Source organism: Pogona vitticeps, chromosome 5 (assembly GCF_051106095.1).
Source record: "Pogona vitticeps strain Pit_001003342236 chromosome 5, PviZW2.1, whole genome shotgun sequence".
In the NCBI taxonomy this organism is placed as follows: domain Eukaryota; kingdom Metazoa; phylum Chordata; class Lepidosauria; order Squamata; family Agamidae; genus Pogona; species Pogona vitticeps.
This window is the reverse complement of record NC_135787.1, coordinates 175,654,824-175,670,842: the sequence shown is the minus strand read 5'-3', so window position 1 is coordinate 175,670,842 and position 16,019 is coordinate 175,654,824. Positions and strand designations below refer to the sequence as shown.

The following is a 16,019-nucleotide window of genomic DNA, read 5'->3' as shown; positions in this document are numbered from 1 at the left end:
GCATTGGTGGAGAGATGATGTGTGATGTAGTCCCCTGGGGTGGATGGGGTTCCAGGTCGAGGAAGGATGATGTAATGCTATTCCTGCTGAACATTCTCTTTTTGATTCCTTTCTGGAAACTGTCCTTTGTTCTCCTGCTGAACTGCAGACTCTGGGACTATGGAGAAGAGGAAGCAGCACCAAAGTAGAAATATTTCTAATTTTGGGGAGAGAGAAGGGTCTTTTTTTCCTGCTCCTCAGCTAAGTTGTAGACTTAAATGAATTGGTTGGGGTAGGGCAGTGTCTACGTGCCTGTCACTCCCATTTCCACGCAACGTTGGCAACCAACTGCTGGTGTTTCAAATCAATAGTAGGGTACAAAACCAGGGTAGGGCTAATGAGCTGAGCATGTGCGGGTGTTTCACCTCATATCTATGGGGAGCCCCAGAAAAAAATATTTTGATATGTATGATATGAAACTCCTAGATGGATCAATAGCATGTCTCCTATGCTTCCTCTTTGATGGACCGCACCGTATCCAGAATCTGTGGGCCCTGTTGGTATTCACAAGGATTGTATGAAATAAAGGTTTCAGTCCTGTGGATAATATTTCAACTACAGTGGTGCCTCACTTAACGATGTTAATTCGTTCCAGCAAAATCGCTCTAGAGCAAAAACATCGTAAAGCGAAAATAAAAAAACCCATTGAAACACATTAAAACCTGGTTAATGCGTTCCAATGGGCTAAAAACTCATCATCCAGCGAAGATCCTCCATACGGCGGCCATTTTCAGAGCCTGTCTAGCGAGGAATCCATCCTAGAAAGCAGTGGGGGGGCATTTTCTTCAGCCAGCAGCCATTTTGGAACCCGCCGATCAGCTGTTCGCTGATCGTCTTAATGTGAAAAATCAGTTCCCGAAGCAGGGAACCGATCATCGCACAGCGGATTTTGCCCATAGGAAGCATCATTTTGTGATCGCTTTTGCGATTGCAAAAAAGGCATCGTTAAGCAGATTTGTCGTTATACGGGGCAATCTTAAAGCAAGGCACAACTGTCATATCTTGCTGGTCTAGGATCATTGAACCTCATACATTAATGGATCTGTGTTGCATTCGAACCCGAGATTTCCTGGAAAGATCTTGGAGCAGCATACACAATCCTCTGCTTGCTGTTTTTTGCACGGAGAACTTTCATGGGAGTTTATCCTTAGAGACAGAGAGAGGGGGTGGGAGGGGAAGGGAGGGAGAAAGATGGCTTCTGGGTCAGCTGCTCCCTCTTCCTGAGTTTTCAGCAGATTCTTTGTGATATCCCGGTGTGAAACCCACTGGCTCAGCTGGGTTCCTTTCTTCCATCTTATGTTCCATGAACTCCAGAGTCCAGACATAAGGGATGCAACAAAACAGAGTTTCTTATAACAGGGAAGGGGGTAACACACAATAACTTAACTTCCTTCCATCCAGTTCTTTTCACTGAAGTGGCATCACTATATAAAGTCTGTGATCCTTCGACTCTCTTCACTGAAAGATGTGGGACGTTTCTCCCAACCTCAGTTCTATTCCCTGACGTCAGGGGTGGCTGTTGGTGCTGAGGCTCCTAGTTCGAAAAGACTCAGTAATTGTCTTGCCATCAGCAGTGAGGGGTGGCATGCCCACAGTGAGGGCAGTGGAGTTGGGAGTCTCTTTGTGGTGGTTCCAGAACGGGTTGTTTGCTTTTTCTCCTTCTCTTCCTGGTGCTGGCTTTCTTTTTGCAGTGGCAGTAGGTCCCCCAGGCTTCAGGCTAAAGAGTTGCTCCTTCTGAGCCTTCCTCTTCCTTTCCCTTCAATAGGGAGTTTTGTAGAGGAGCCAGAAGTTGCCATAATTCTCCCTTGGGGACCCTCAACAAGACAAAGGTCCCACACTAGGGGTCTTTTTATAAATGTAGTCTCCCTCCCTGCATGGCTTGGGGAAACTCTCTGGGGCATCTCCTTGGACCTATTTCTCAGAGGTTACTCCTTTAGAAAGGAAGGTTTGACTTCTGCTCCTGCAAACTCCCAAGTGTGTTTGCAAGCAGAGGTGTTTATAAACAGAGACATTTCTCCATCAGAGGTGAAGTTGGTGTAAAACCTGGGGAGATGTTTTTATGAACAAGTTTTGAAAAACGTGTACTCTGTTGAAAGCCTTAGGATTTATCTGTTTTAAGAAGATCTGTAATTGATTAATCATCAAAGACTTGATTTTAATTTTAACAGGGCTTTCTAAGCTTGTAAGCTGAAAGCTTTCAGATTCTTCTACAGCAGTAGTTCCTTAACTTGGATCCCCCCGGTGTTCTTGGACAATAACTTCCAGAAGCCTTCACCACTGGCTGTGTTGGTCTTGATTTCTGTGAGTAGTAATCCAAGAACATCTGGGGACCCAAGGTTGGGAATCGCTGTTCTACAGTTTATAATTTTTTAAAAAAATAATATACACACAAGGGGTAGTTTACACATTTACTGTCTCTGGAACAACCACAGCCCCATTCCTTCACCATTTTAGATGAACTGTGGAATCGACTGCATCATTTGAATGACCCATGTACAAAAAATGTGCTACAGCCCTCCCTTAACGTGCATGAACAGTGACTCTGTGTGATCTAGACTAGTCTGAACTCAAATGCAATCATCATGGGAAGTCAGAGCACTGATTCTCGTCTTGTATCAGCCATTGATTTATCAAATTAAATGGAGGAGAAATTGCCTAGTGCAATTTCTCAGGCTTAACTTTATTTGCTTGTTTTAAGCAGTACAAGGCTCTTGATGCGTCATACTTCTTAGCAGGGCTAGGGAACCGGAAACATATTTTCTCCGAAAGGGGAGTTAATATTCTTTTCAAGCGCTATCTTTCATCAAGACTTCCAGATGTAATGACAATGAATTTATCGTATGTTTGTTGCACACCATTTCTTAAGAGGCCCAAACACAATGTCGTTTTCTCTTCAGGTTTCTAAACTAGAGGTGAAATCCTGTGATGGAACCTAATGTGAACAGAGAGACTGTATTTTGGAAAGAAGTCCAGAACCTTGATTTGTCTGATTCAGGAAAAGAGAACTTGTTACATCTCCAGGGGCCCCATTCCCCCCCCCAAAAAAATAGGCCCCAAATCAAGAATCATGCTCCCACAAGCCTCTGAGGGACAACTATAAATGTTAAGGCTATTTTGGTCCCCTGATGTTTTGATTGCACCCAAAATAGCCTCAACTCTGTGAAAAACCATTTCTTTTTCTTTTTCTTTTTTTCAGAAAAGTGGGCAGGTGTGGCCCATGATGTTCTGGGTGTGGGACCACCTGCAGTTGTGCATATCTGATTTTATTCATGGGATGCTAGTAGCTGCTGAAACTAAATGTTGTTTTCATACTCACAGAATTAAGTCATATTGGTGGATTACTTTTCCAAGAATCCCCAAGAAAATGGCTACTGGTCATGATAACTATGATTTTGAGAGCCGTGGAGCCAAAAAATGGCTTTTCCAAGCCCTATTCTGAATAGCAGATGGTGGGGAAAAGCAACAGGATTTTCATGTTTTTCCTCCATGCTTTCCAAAGGCAAGTTACTGCTCCCTGTTAAATAAAGAGTACCAGACTGGGTGGCTCTTTGGTCTGAACTACCATGGCTCTCCTCGCATCTTCATCCAACTTCATTGAGTTTCTATTTGTTTCTGAGTCTAGTTCCAGGTGCTGGTTTTTACATATGGTTCAAAGCCTAAACATGGGTTCCTAGATGCTGTGCAGCATCAGCTTCCAGAACCTGTGACCACTGGTGATAGTAAATGGGGCAACAAAAATCCATCACTGTTAACACTGGTTGATAAGGGTAATTTAACAGTCCTTGGGAGGTGATATTTATCTAGGCATGGATAGACTTGTCACCCAACAAGAATGGTTCTTAGTGACCACCATTAAGATCTTTACGAGTCACACACACCCCAGGGCTGTTAAACAACCCTTACCAACCACTGTCACAGCTATGCCATGCTGGGCATTTTGCATTTGTGTTACATATGACGTTTCCCTCCTGCTTGTGTATTTATAGTTGTCTATTTAAAAGGCTATCCTCCATGCCTTAAAAAAAAAAGTGGGGTGCATTCCCTGAAAGCTTATGCCAAATTAAAAACCAGACTTGGTTGGCTTTCCTCCAGCGTTTAGTGACTGCAGTTTCCTTCAGTGAAATGGGGAGATAGTGGCAGGGAATGAAAAGGAGGGGTGGATTTTTGTTCTTCCCTTTCCCCCCCGCTGAAGTCCCCTCTCTGTCCCAGAGGCATCTTTTGCTACCAGTACGTTCACTTTTATAGCTTTAATGATGCATTCGAAGCTGGTGAAAGCTGTGACAGTGACATTAAAGGGGAGGCCACCGTTAGTCTGCCTGCTATATTTAACCTGACACTGTCAGCTGAGGGCTGGCACTTGAGCCTTGGTGGCATGAGAATAAACCGGGCACCTCTCTTGTGATCGTTCTTCCTCTCTTCACAGACACTTTCAAAATAATATCTCTCCCCCCCCCCGCCTCTTGCCCACAGAAAATGGGCAAAGGGAAAAGGAAAAGAAGGCATGTACAAAACATACAGTTACCACTTTCCTTCTGACATTAATAATAACTGGCCTGTTTAGCTGTCATTAGTAAGGAAGAGCATGTGTGAGGAGGCCCTCTCTTCAGTTCTCATTAAAATGAATGTTTGATGTCTTGCAAGTAATTTGCCCAGGCGGATCCGTTGGGAGTGAACTTAGAGGACCCTACTAAAGCAGTCTTGGCATGAGGTTGAAAAACACAGCTCTTTCTGGAGTAACCGTTCCATTAGATGATCTGTTTTATAACCTCGGATCCATCAGCAGGCACCAGGAGGCGGAGACGTGGTTTTGAAGCAACCAGGAAAAGCAATATAGAAAGCACCACAAAGAGAAAACTGCACTGGAAAGTGATAACAGTGTTTTTCATTTAGTGTTAGGTAGAATTAATAGACTGACTTCTACTTTCTTTCTGGATTAGCCATAGTTTTCCGGTTCCAACATTTGTGACTAGGGCGTTCACTCGCTACTGGGGAATGTACATCCTTCCATGCCTTCTCCTTTCACATGTGGATGAGGAACTGCAATATGCTCCTTGCCTGTGATGATGGCAAGGAATCTCCTGGTGCTTTCAATAATAAGGCTGCAATAAAATTTTACAGATGTTCTCATTATTATTATTTATTAATAAATAATAATAATTATTAATATTATTATTTATTTACTGGCCAGGTATGTAAACCATACCCAGAATTTAAAATGGCTACCGGCCACACTTAAAAACACTACACACATACACACACACCATAAACAGAAAAATTCACAAGACAATTAAGAGCAAATTCTACATAAGAAAGGGTGCCTGCACACATCAAGACACCCTGCTGAAATAATTGTCATGTCCTACAAGATGGAAGTGAGAGCTGGACCATAAAGAAGGCTGACCGCTGAAGAATTGATGCTTTTGAATTGTGGTCCTGGAGGAGGTTTTTGTGAGTCTCCTGCACTGCAAAGTGACCAAACCTATCAATTCTGAAGGAAATTAACCCTGAGTGCTTACTGGAATGACAGATCCTGAAGCTGAGGCTCCAATACTTTTGCCATCTCATGAGAAGAGAAAACTCCCTGGAAAAGACCCTGATGTTGGGAGAGAGTGAAGGCAAGAGGAGAAGGGGATGACAGAGGATGAGATGGTTGGACAGTGTCATTGAAGCTACCAACATGAATTTGACCCAACTCCAGGAGGCAGTGGAAGACAGGAGGGCCTGCCGTGCTCTGGTCCATGGGGTCACCAAGAGTCGGAGACAACTTAACGACTAAACAATAACAACACAAGATGGTTTCCTCCTGCACTACAGTATAAATGTTAATACTTCCTTTCTTAAGCAGCAGAAGCATTAGAAGGTGGGGAAACCTTGCCTTTTGCATCAAATATCCTTTTGTGTGAAAAATATGTGCACAAAAATTTTTGAGGGGGAAAAAATGCCTGGGCTGCAAAAAAAAAAAAATGTACAAAATCTTTTGTAATTTTACTCAAAAGGGATTAGAGATGGGCATGGACCACTGGTTCAGTGGTTTGTGCCGTCTGGCTTTTAGCCCAACGGGTGTTCCACAGTTCTGATATGGTTCCCAGCCCTGCCTCCTCTGGGTGCTGCCTTTGAGTGGGTGCCTGCTGGAGAAAGCAGAGCTCAGAACTGCATTGGAACTGCAGAACACTTGTTGGGCCAGGAGGCGAACCAACACACCACCGAACTGACGGTTTGTGCCCATCTCTAGTAGGGATTAATCTTTTTGAGTTTCAACATTCTCACCAAAATAAGTGAAGAGTTACAATAAAGTTCTTGAATTGTGAGAAAGATTTTTTACCAAGACTGTCCCCGCTAACTGAAATTTGTACAAATTGTTCAGGTTAGGATGGGTCGTTTCCTAACCAGCCAGTCCTTTTGTCCTTGCTGTGCGTGAAATGCCAAAGTTGAAAGAATAAGCAAACTAAACAGTTTTTTTTCCCTTGGGTTGCCTTGCAAACCTTTGCCCCCCACCCCCCCGCCATGCAAAAATAGCCAAATTATGTATTTCCTAACTCTCCTTTTTGTTTTTGCTGGTGGAAGACATGGCTTGGTTTAGATAGATGAATAAAGCAAAGGAAAAGGATGCATGCAATGGCATGCTTAAAAAGGAGTTCTAACTGCCTTATAGGTGTCTGCTCACCCATCTTCATTCATAGGCCAAAATCCTGTTGCACTGGGATTTTTGGGGTGGACACCAGCCCACCAGACTTCCACAGCCCAAGGTCCAAGTGGTGACTCGTTAAATAGCAGTGAGAAACTGCTATGGTGTATGCTGTTTGCCTTCTGCAGGCACCAGTAACCAACAGGATTTGGTTAGGGTCAAACATGGACCTTTAATGTACTTCATCAATTAATGGATGCTGCTTGATTTTAGGTTAAGTCATTGATGCCGAAGCAAATGGCACATTATGTTAAAAAGACAACTTGCGGCTTGATATCCCTTTTAAAAGGATTATCCACTTAATACTCCTTTCAAAAGGAAACATGTACAACCCTGATTTGGATAGGCATGCGTGTGCCCATGTGCATGTACTTTTGCACGTGCAGAGGGATTTAAAAGACCTCTGTGACATCACAAAGGACCCACCTTCTGACCTTAGATTTTGGCACCACTGACTACATAAGCGTTCCTTTTCAACTTCCCTCTGACAAAGAACTTTTCTCCCCCACGTCCATGTCTGGTCTCAAGGAAGAACAGAGCTATGCATTTTCTCTAGAGTACAGCTATGCAGATTAGTGTTTTTGATTAGAACTCCCATTAACCACACTGCCTGGAAAATTCTGAGACCCATAGTCTGAAAGGATGAATCTGTGAAGCCCTATTTTGGATCCCCCCTTTTTAAAAAAAAGTTACACACGGATACATACTGTGAATTTCAAGTAGACTGTAGCTTGACCCTCAAACCTTGGTGATCGGAGTGCTGAAGAAATTACATTTCTCTGCAAGAGAAGGCCCGCTTTGAGTAAAAAATGCCTGGATCGTCATCCTCCCTCTTCCCCCGCTGCACCCCGCCTCCCGCCTCTGCTCCCCGCAACCTCCTGCTGCTGCTAGCAATGACTGTGCTACTTTGAGGAAAAACATTTGTGTCCTCACAATAACTGACTAACAGCTTCTCATCTTGTTGCATTAAAGGCAGCCATCCGGAAAGGCCTTCGTTTGCCCATCAGTGAAATGCAGATTAGAGCATTGTAATTCTCCAAGGGCGTTTTTTTTTGTTCTTGTTCTTTTTGTGTCATCCCTGCCCATTTGAGGCAACACATGTCTTGTCTTAAGCTGCCTTGTGTCGTCGCTTCATAGTGAGTGTGGGAATGGGTACACTCCAGTCACAGTATTCATGTGGGAAAGACTACGTATATGTTCTTCTGCCCTCACTTTTTCCTCATGAACAGCTTTTTGCTCTCACCTTGAGATCAAAGGGCACGTAACCCAATGTCGGAAGTCCAACTCATACGGGGGAAATTCGAAAGTAAAGAAACAAGGAAGCAAAACCAGAAAAGCCAATATAAACAGCCTGCCTGCTGTGTCTCTAGCCAGAGGCACTTCGTTTATAGCTCTCTCCTGAAGCCCACCCCATGCGTTTGAAGATGTGGGCGGGCGGCCGTCCATGAAAAGAGATGCCAATAAAACTTAGTGAGACTTTGAGATGCCGCAAATGGCATTTTTGTCACAACAAACTAACCTGCTACCCCTATGGTAACAGAATACACATACCCCCTCCTTCCAGCCTTCATACTTGTTCAAAACAAACAAAAAGCCCTAAACAATATGGATATGTTAATGGGGGTAGTGGTAGAGGGCATGTCTGGAGACTCAGAAGAGCAGTAGAACAACAAATAAAAGACCACATATTTCAATTATTTTTTTCTCAGCTATCAGAATCCTTTCTAATCATCATTCAAGGAGACAGGATCTTTTTGTATCTCTGTCACATATGAATATAGAATTTTCTCAGAATGAGAGGTGTAACATAATCATTCTACGATCTTGTTTACAATACTTCATGTGACAGTGTCCCCACATTTCAGCCACTTAGTGTGTTTCTTTTTTAGTAGGGAAAAAACCAAGTTGAGACCAAAATTATTAATTATTTTTCAGTTTCGCTATTGTCTCAGCAAATTGCATATGTGGGGCGGGGAGTGGGTTCCATATCACGTCTCAGAAGAAGCAGAAGTAGTATATTCTGGTTGCCAGTAAGTTGGTCCCTTGGAAGGAAAACACTGGAATTATCAGTGGATTCAGTAAATACCTGACCTGTTAACCCTAACCCCATACCTCACTTGAAACCTAAACCTACTACTAATCCTAAACCTACTGGAATTTCTGTACTGTCAGAGAATATCTTGGAAATTAATCATTGTATGGTGTGTGTTTTTTTCCCTTACGAAAAATCTGTCTGGCTGTTATTTTTTTTTTAAAGAATCACGAGATTTCAAGGACATTAAGTTAAATGTCACAGTCTTCTAAAAATGCTGTAAATCACACACGAAAAGGACCACATAGAAGGTGATTGACATGACAGGAATTTATATTATGATGTCAGGATGTAATTCCAACCTTATTTCCTCTTGGCATTTCTGGATTAATTTCATTATTTTTTGGCTCAACATTTTTTTTTGTCTCATTTCCTGATATGTGGCAAATATATGCATTTTTTTTCCCAAGCAAAGATGAAAAAAAGGTAATTTTATATGGTGGAGAATAAAAACTAAGGCACAGTCAATAAATAAGCACTGAGGAGTAGAACAGGCCATCCACGGGCAATGATCCCGAGGCTTCAATGCAGATACCCGGGAGGGATTCCCTGTGAGCTTAATAGGAATTACTTCTGACTTGTGATATATGATTGATACCAAAGATGGCTCGGAGGTAGGATCTGTTCTAAATGAAACAAAACGAGGATCGCATCCTAGAAGTCAATTTTTATCTTGTTTTATCTTCAACAAAATCTGTTGTTGTCCTCCAAACTTTCCTACATTTATTAGTGAAAATGACTGGTTTGCAATTTGATGTCTCTGTGTGTATGAGAGAGTAAATTAAGGTAGTGTAAAGGTAAACAAGGGGGACGTGGTGGCGCTGCGGGCTAAACCGCAGAAGCCTGTGCTGCAGGGTCAGAAGACCAAGCAGTCGTAAGATCGAATCCACGCGATGGAGTGAGCTCCCATCGCTTGTCCCAGCTCCTGCCAACCTAGCGGTTCGAAAGCATGCAAATGCAAGTAGATAAATAGGGACCATCTTGATGGGAAGGTAACAGCGTTCCGTGTCTAAGTCGCACTGGCCATGTGACCACGGAAGATTGTCTTCGGACAAAACGCTGGCTCTATGGCTTGGAAACGGGGATGAGCACCGCCTCCTAGAGTCGAACACGACTGGACAAAAATTGTCAAGGGGAACCTTTACCTTTAAGGTAAACAACCTCAGACTTCAAGGTAACTCTGCTCTCTCTCCTCATCTCAAATTCTCTCTCCTTCTCTCCTCCACTTCTCACGATTCCCCCTCTCTCACGCACACACATGTACAGTCATAACTCGGCCTAAATTTACCAACTCAAAGAGGAGCACAGCAGTATCCTTTCGTCTGTTTTAGGTGTGATTGTCATTGCTTATGGAACCAAAACAGCAGCACCCATCCTGCATCAAAAGGTTTGGGAGGTATTGGCAAGCTTGAGGCAGACCCAGGTTTTTCAGAAGTGGCAAATAAATAAATATTACAGAGAACAATGACTCTAATGGGTAGCCCAATGAAGACCAAGCATAATCGTTGGTCATGAAATGTTGGAATCCAAAACCAAGGGAGAAGAGAAAGGAAAGGGGTTATTGTTGGAAGGCTATGGACCACTGAATAGTGATTAAGAACTCTTCTTTACTTTGTTTCATTGTGTTCTGCTTATGACTCCTGCAGTTCTGAATGGAAAAGGAGTCTTGGGAGTGGACAGCTCTGGTTAGGGGTATTTGCTTAGTTTATTTATTTATTCTATTTATATCCCTTCTATCTGGTCTTGCGACCACTCTAGGCGGCTAGAGTTCTGTTTGAGACCTCATTACTTATCAGAGTGCCTCTCCCAGAGACCTGCCAACTGTATCACCCGCACCTCCTAAGCTTTGATGCAGCAGGTCGCCACCCCATGGGAGGTCTTGAAATTTACGACCAGGAACTGGGTCTTCTCAGTGATAGCTTCTTCTTTATGGAATGTGTAACTGGTGTAGGCTCACCAGGCCCCTTTCCTCCCAAAACTGAAGGCAAACAAAAGCACTGATCTTTAGATAAACTTTTCATTATCTCCTCCCTTGCCTTGTACTTTGATTCCGTTTGGGTTTCATCGTTGCCAGTGTGGGCTTTTTGTGGAGTTATTTTTAGATCATTTAGGGCTGGGTGGGGAGTTGGGTTCATCTGTTTACATTCCATGTTTGTAAACTGCCCGGAGTAGTGGCTCACCCCTGGTGAAGGGGGGTTATAAACATCAATAAATAAAAAAGACAAATAAACCAGAGATTGAGAGATAGTAATTTTTTTTTAAAAATCCAACATTTCCAGTTTGGTTTGAATCTGGTTAATCTGACACTAGTGTGTAAAGCAGAGAACGAATGAGGGAGAGAAAAAAGAGGGACAAAGGGTTTTGGCTGGACCAAGTAAGTGGCAAACAAATATCATTGCAAGTCATTGTGAGGTGGAACAGATGCAGTACATTCTTACAGAAGGCCTAGGTCAATGTTTCCCAACTTTTTTCCAGTTGTGACCCCCTTTTATAATCGCCTAGTAACCTGCGGGCCCCCACCAGCCATGTTTGCATAGAAAGTAGCAAGTAGTGGCTTCTTTCTCACACAAAAGTGATTGTTTCTTGCATATAAGCATACACACTAACTTTAATATCCTACTCCAAAAGATCAAGGAACAAGTTATTTAACAAAGGCTACAACACGTATAAGGTGACCAACTGCTGCCCCCCCAAAAAAAGCCAGTTTGTGATTCCCTTGGTGGTCGCAACCCCCAGGTTGAGAAACACTGGTCTAGATCAGTGGTTCTTAACCTGGGCGATAATGCCCCCCAGGGGGCGATTTCATTTTTCAGGGGGGCGGTAGAACGAAAAGGGGCGGCGTGGGGGCGCTGGAGCAGAAGGGGGGCGGTAGGGGGTGCTGGAGCACGCCAAACCTGTGAAGAAGGCTGCAGCCTTTTTACAATGTGCATGAATATATATTTTCCTCCTATCTTAATTTAGTTTCAGAGTTTTCGTCTTGAAATTTTTAGTTCCTGCATTTTATGCCCTTTTTATATTTCTTTTTGAGTCTTAAAATTTGCTTGCAACGAAATCATTAAATGTTACTTTTGGGGGGCATTTCATTTTCTTGGAATTGAATTTTTTTCCCAGGGGTCATTGGATTTAAGTGTCTTAAATAAACACCAGGGGTCATTGGATTTAAGTGTCTTAAACAAACAAACAAACAAACAAATAAATAAGATATAATAAGAAATAAGAGGGGGGCGATGATAACTTCCTCAATGGCTCAAGGGGGCGTTTCTTTCAAAAAGGTTAAGAACCACTGGTCTAGATGATTCTCACAAAAGTTCATTTCAGAAGCTGGAATGGAGAGGTGGAATAATATGGTGTGTTACGTGATTTATTTATTGCCCCCCCCAAAAAAAATGTATATATTTTTTGGCCTTGGACAAATTGAGGAAGTGACCTCCAGGAAAAAAAGAATCACACTCTGTGGAAATGAATGACTATATAATTTACAGGACAGTTCGTCAGGGGATACATTGCTTACGGCGGCAACTACTTCACCAGTTGGCAAAGGTTAATTACTGTCACCTGGGGGGGCCAGAATCGAGGAACGTGGCAATAAATCACTTCACTATAACGTGAGCATGATTCATGCAGATAATAACAAAAAAAAGAACAGCCGTACAGCTCAGAGATTGTTTTGGAATGTGTTGGTGGTTTGTGAAAAGATGTGATCATTCTCATTTGGTGTATGGAAGATATTTTAATGAGGAGTGTAGAACATGGGTTGGTGTTGGATCAGAAGCAGAGAAGGAGCTGCCTTCAAAATTAATGATAATAATTCTGGCCTTTGCCTGTTCAAACTCTTCATGGCATTGCTCCACCCTCAGTTTGTTTTTAGCTGCAGGTACGTCCGTGACCATCACACTTCTAACATATTGAGCTATTTTGCTAAGCTTATATGAATAAAAGAATTATGTCATAAACAATCTTTCACTCTTTTTTATTCATAGCTGGAGAGAGAGCTCACTAATAATCCTCTGTAGGAGTCTTCTCCACTCCAGTTTTGTTCTTCATTTAAATAGAGTACAAGCAAGGCATCGGGGTACAGGAGAGAGAATGGCTCCTTCTTACCCTGAATCCAGTCACAAATAACCTGAGGAAAACAATACAGTGGTGCCACGCATAACGGCAATAATCTGTTCCAGGAAAATCGCTGTTAAGCGAAAACATCGTAAAGCGAAAATAAAAAGCCAATTGAAACGCATTGAAAACCTTTAAATGCATTCCAGTGGGTTTAAAACTCACTGTCCAGCGAAGATCCTCCATATGGCGGCCATTTTCGCTGCCTGTATAGCGAGGAATCCATCCCTAAACACAGCGGGGAGCCATTTTATTTACCCGGCAGCCATTTTGAAACTGCTGATCAGCTGTTGAAAAATCATCATTTTGCGAAGAATCGGTTTCCAAAGCAGGGAACTGATCATCGCAAAGCGAAATTCCCCCATTTAGACCATCGTATTACGATTGCAATTGTGATTGCAAAAAGATCGTTGTAAAGTGGATTCATCGTAATGCGGGGTAATCGTAAAGCAAGGCACCATTGTAATTTCCTAGAAGCTTAATAAAATGTTGGCAAATAGGATCTCTGTTGGACCCTTCAGCCTTGGCACAAACTGATGGCATCATGCCAGGGGAAAAAATGAATGCTAGACTGAAGTGGCATCGAAATCTATTCTTGTTTGTATATGTCATCATGTTGCTTCTGACTTTTGGCTACTCTGTGGATTAATGGCATCCAAAAAAGTCCTGTTATTAACAGCCCTGTTCAGGTTTCACAAACTCAAGGCCCTGCTTCCTTTTTGAATCAACCCTTCTCATGTTCAGTCTTCCTCTTTTTCTGCTTCAATCAACTTTTCCTACTGTTACTATCTTTTCCAATCAGTGTTGCATTTTCATGATGATCAATAGCTTCAGTTTAGTAATTTTTTGCTTCAACAGAGTGTCCAGGTTTGATTTGCTCTAGTACCCACTCAGTTGCATTTCAGATGGTCTATAGTATCCGTAAAGCTTTTCTCCAGCACCACGTTTTGAATAGAGCAATTTTTTCCCTGTCAGCTTTATTCACCCTTGAGCTTTCGCAGCTGTGCACAGCAACACAGAAAGTCACAGTATACTTTTATAGTCTAATTAAAAGAAGGAGGAAAATGTGTAGAGGGAGAAGAAATGAACAAGGTTGCATGAAAACTGTTGCTTTATCAGTTGAGAGGTTTTAAGTAAGCAACGGGGTGGCAGAGGAATTGAATCGGACGGTAGGGGGGACGGTTGATCTTAAATTCTTGTGCTCTGCCCATTGTTCCAGGATTTGATGGGGAAAAAATTAAGCAGAATTCTGCAAATGAGACAAATTTTGCAAAACAATGTCTTTATAGCTTAAGCTTTTAAGTATTAGAAGTTTTTGGGGTGGTTTGCATCTTTTTAAACACAGCCCACATGGATTTACTGTGTTTTTCAAAGGGAAAGGAATACCCATTTTATGCTGAGGATTTGTACAAATTATGGAGGTCCTGATGAGAAAAAAAATATGTTCGCATTTGCTCAGAATTGATGGTGATAGTTAACATCATTTTAGGGTGCTGTCAAGTCAAGTCGGATTTACAGTGATCTTTTTCAGAGTTTTATAGGTAGAAATCACTCAGAAGCAGTTTGCCATTCCCTTCTCCTGGGACTGTGCAGCCACAAAGATGCACAGTGGGGAACTGAGCTCCAAAATTCCTTATTGAGGCGTCTCATCAAAGAAGGACAGCCTAGAGAGCCAAGTACAAAGACTTTAGAGAGTATTGTTTACGTCCCTAATACCTATAAATTAGCAATTTGTTGCTATTATTATGGAAATCTGGGTCTTCTGCATTTTCAGTGACTAAGTGACCACTGCAATGATACCAACGCAGTGACAGGCGCCATGTTTTACCATATTCCTAAACTTGGCCTGAGGATTGCATGTGATGATGAGATGCAAATGTTCATTGATTATGTAATGATGAGCATTAGATGGTATTGAAATCACCCTGTTTTGAATTGATCATTGCAATTTCTCGGCCACCAAGCTTAAGATGCCCCGTTTTCCTTGCTGCAGATGATGATACCTGGAGAACTGACCAAGAGCGGAGAAATAAAGGAGAGCCGTATCCCCTTCATTCCTCAGGTTGGTGTAAAAAGAGGCCTGTGTCACCAGTGAATGTAGCGGCAGGAGCTAAATGTTGAATCCAAGTCTCCAAAGGTAAAATATAAAAAAAAAGAGAGTGAAGTTTAAGGTTCTTCTTTGTTTCTGGGATGAATAAAGATGAGTGAGGGAGGGATCCTTTTCTTTTGAATTCTACCTGCCTCTGGGAGTCAGTTTTGTTACATGTTGTTACCGTCTTTCAAATAAGAGATGGCAGCAAGTGCGATCAGGAGATCCCACGGATGCATTTTTGGGCTTTTTAGAAACTTCTCATTGTGGCAGAATCTGGAGTGGTGTTTTCTTTGCTTACATCATATTGCTTCTGAGACTATGAAAAGAGATGGTGTCAGTGGTGGTGGTGAGAAATAGACGGCTTGAATACCAGCGTGTGTGAGAGAGGAAATAAAGGAAAAATATATTGCTTATTTTGATGCCTTTCCCTTCCCAACTGGCTGCACCATGGATTGAGTTTTGGTTGTGTTGCCAATTAATAAGCTTTTCCCATCTTCCTGTGTGCTGGCAAGAAAAGGACCATGTCTGTGTTGCAGTTTCAAGAAGTTACAAGGGCTGTTTCTCTGTGTTATGGTTAGTGAATGTAACTCCCCTAGCTAGTGCATTGAGGTTGTAGGGAAAATACGCAGTGTACCTTTCTTCTTAGCTTTTCACCACTACCAGCCAATCATAATCCTCCCGTAACTCTGCATGTCTCATAAACCCAGCATACTGCATGAGGTGGAGCAGGAAACAGTGTCCCTACCTAGCCATGTCAACTAACAAAGCTTAGACATAACATTATGCAAGTAAAGTAGTTGACTAGTTACTTTTTTGACTAACAGTTTAGCAGAGTCACATGTCAAAAGTAATATAAGGTGCAAGGACAAAGCTCTGCTATGATAATGAATATCATTTTCTATTTCCTTTCAAAAGCTACTGATAAAGGCATTTTACAACAGTTTGACAGTCTGACAGGAATTTTGTGTCTCTTGTCAACCATAAGGTCCTCTCCCCACCCC

The 16,019-nt window shown here is 42.3% G+C and overlaps 1 protein-coding gene across 3 annotated transcripts in view; it reads left to right on the top strand.

Annotated features, from left to right (window-relative positions):
- Positions 1-16,019, top strand: part of CHRM2 (cholinergic receptor muscarinic 2) — a 201,410-nt gene that overhangs the window by 44,850 nt on the left and 140,541 nt on the right. For 2 of the 3 annotated variants that reach the window (XM_020792204.3, XM_020792203.3), the window contains exon 3: positions 14,920-14,988. The gene's annotated coding sequence lies outside the window, so the exon portion shown is untranslated. Of the gene's footprint in view, positions 1-14,919; positions 15,709-16,019 lie in introns of those variants that run through there. The other variant, XR_013536737.1, reaches the window with a different exon arrangement.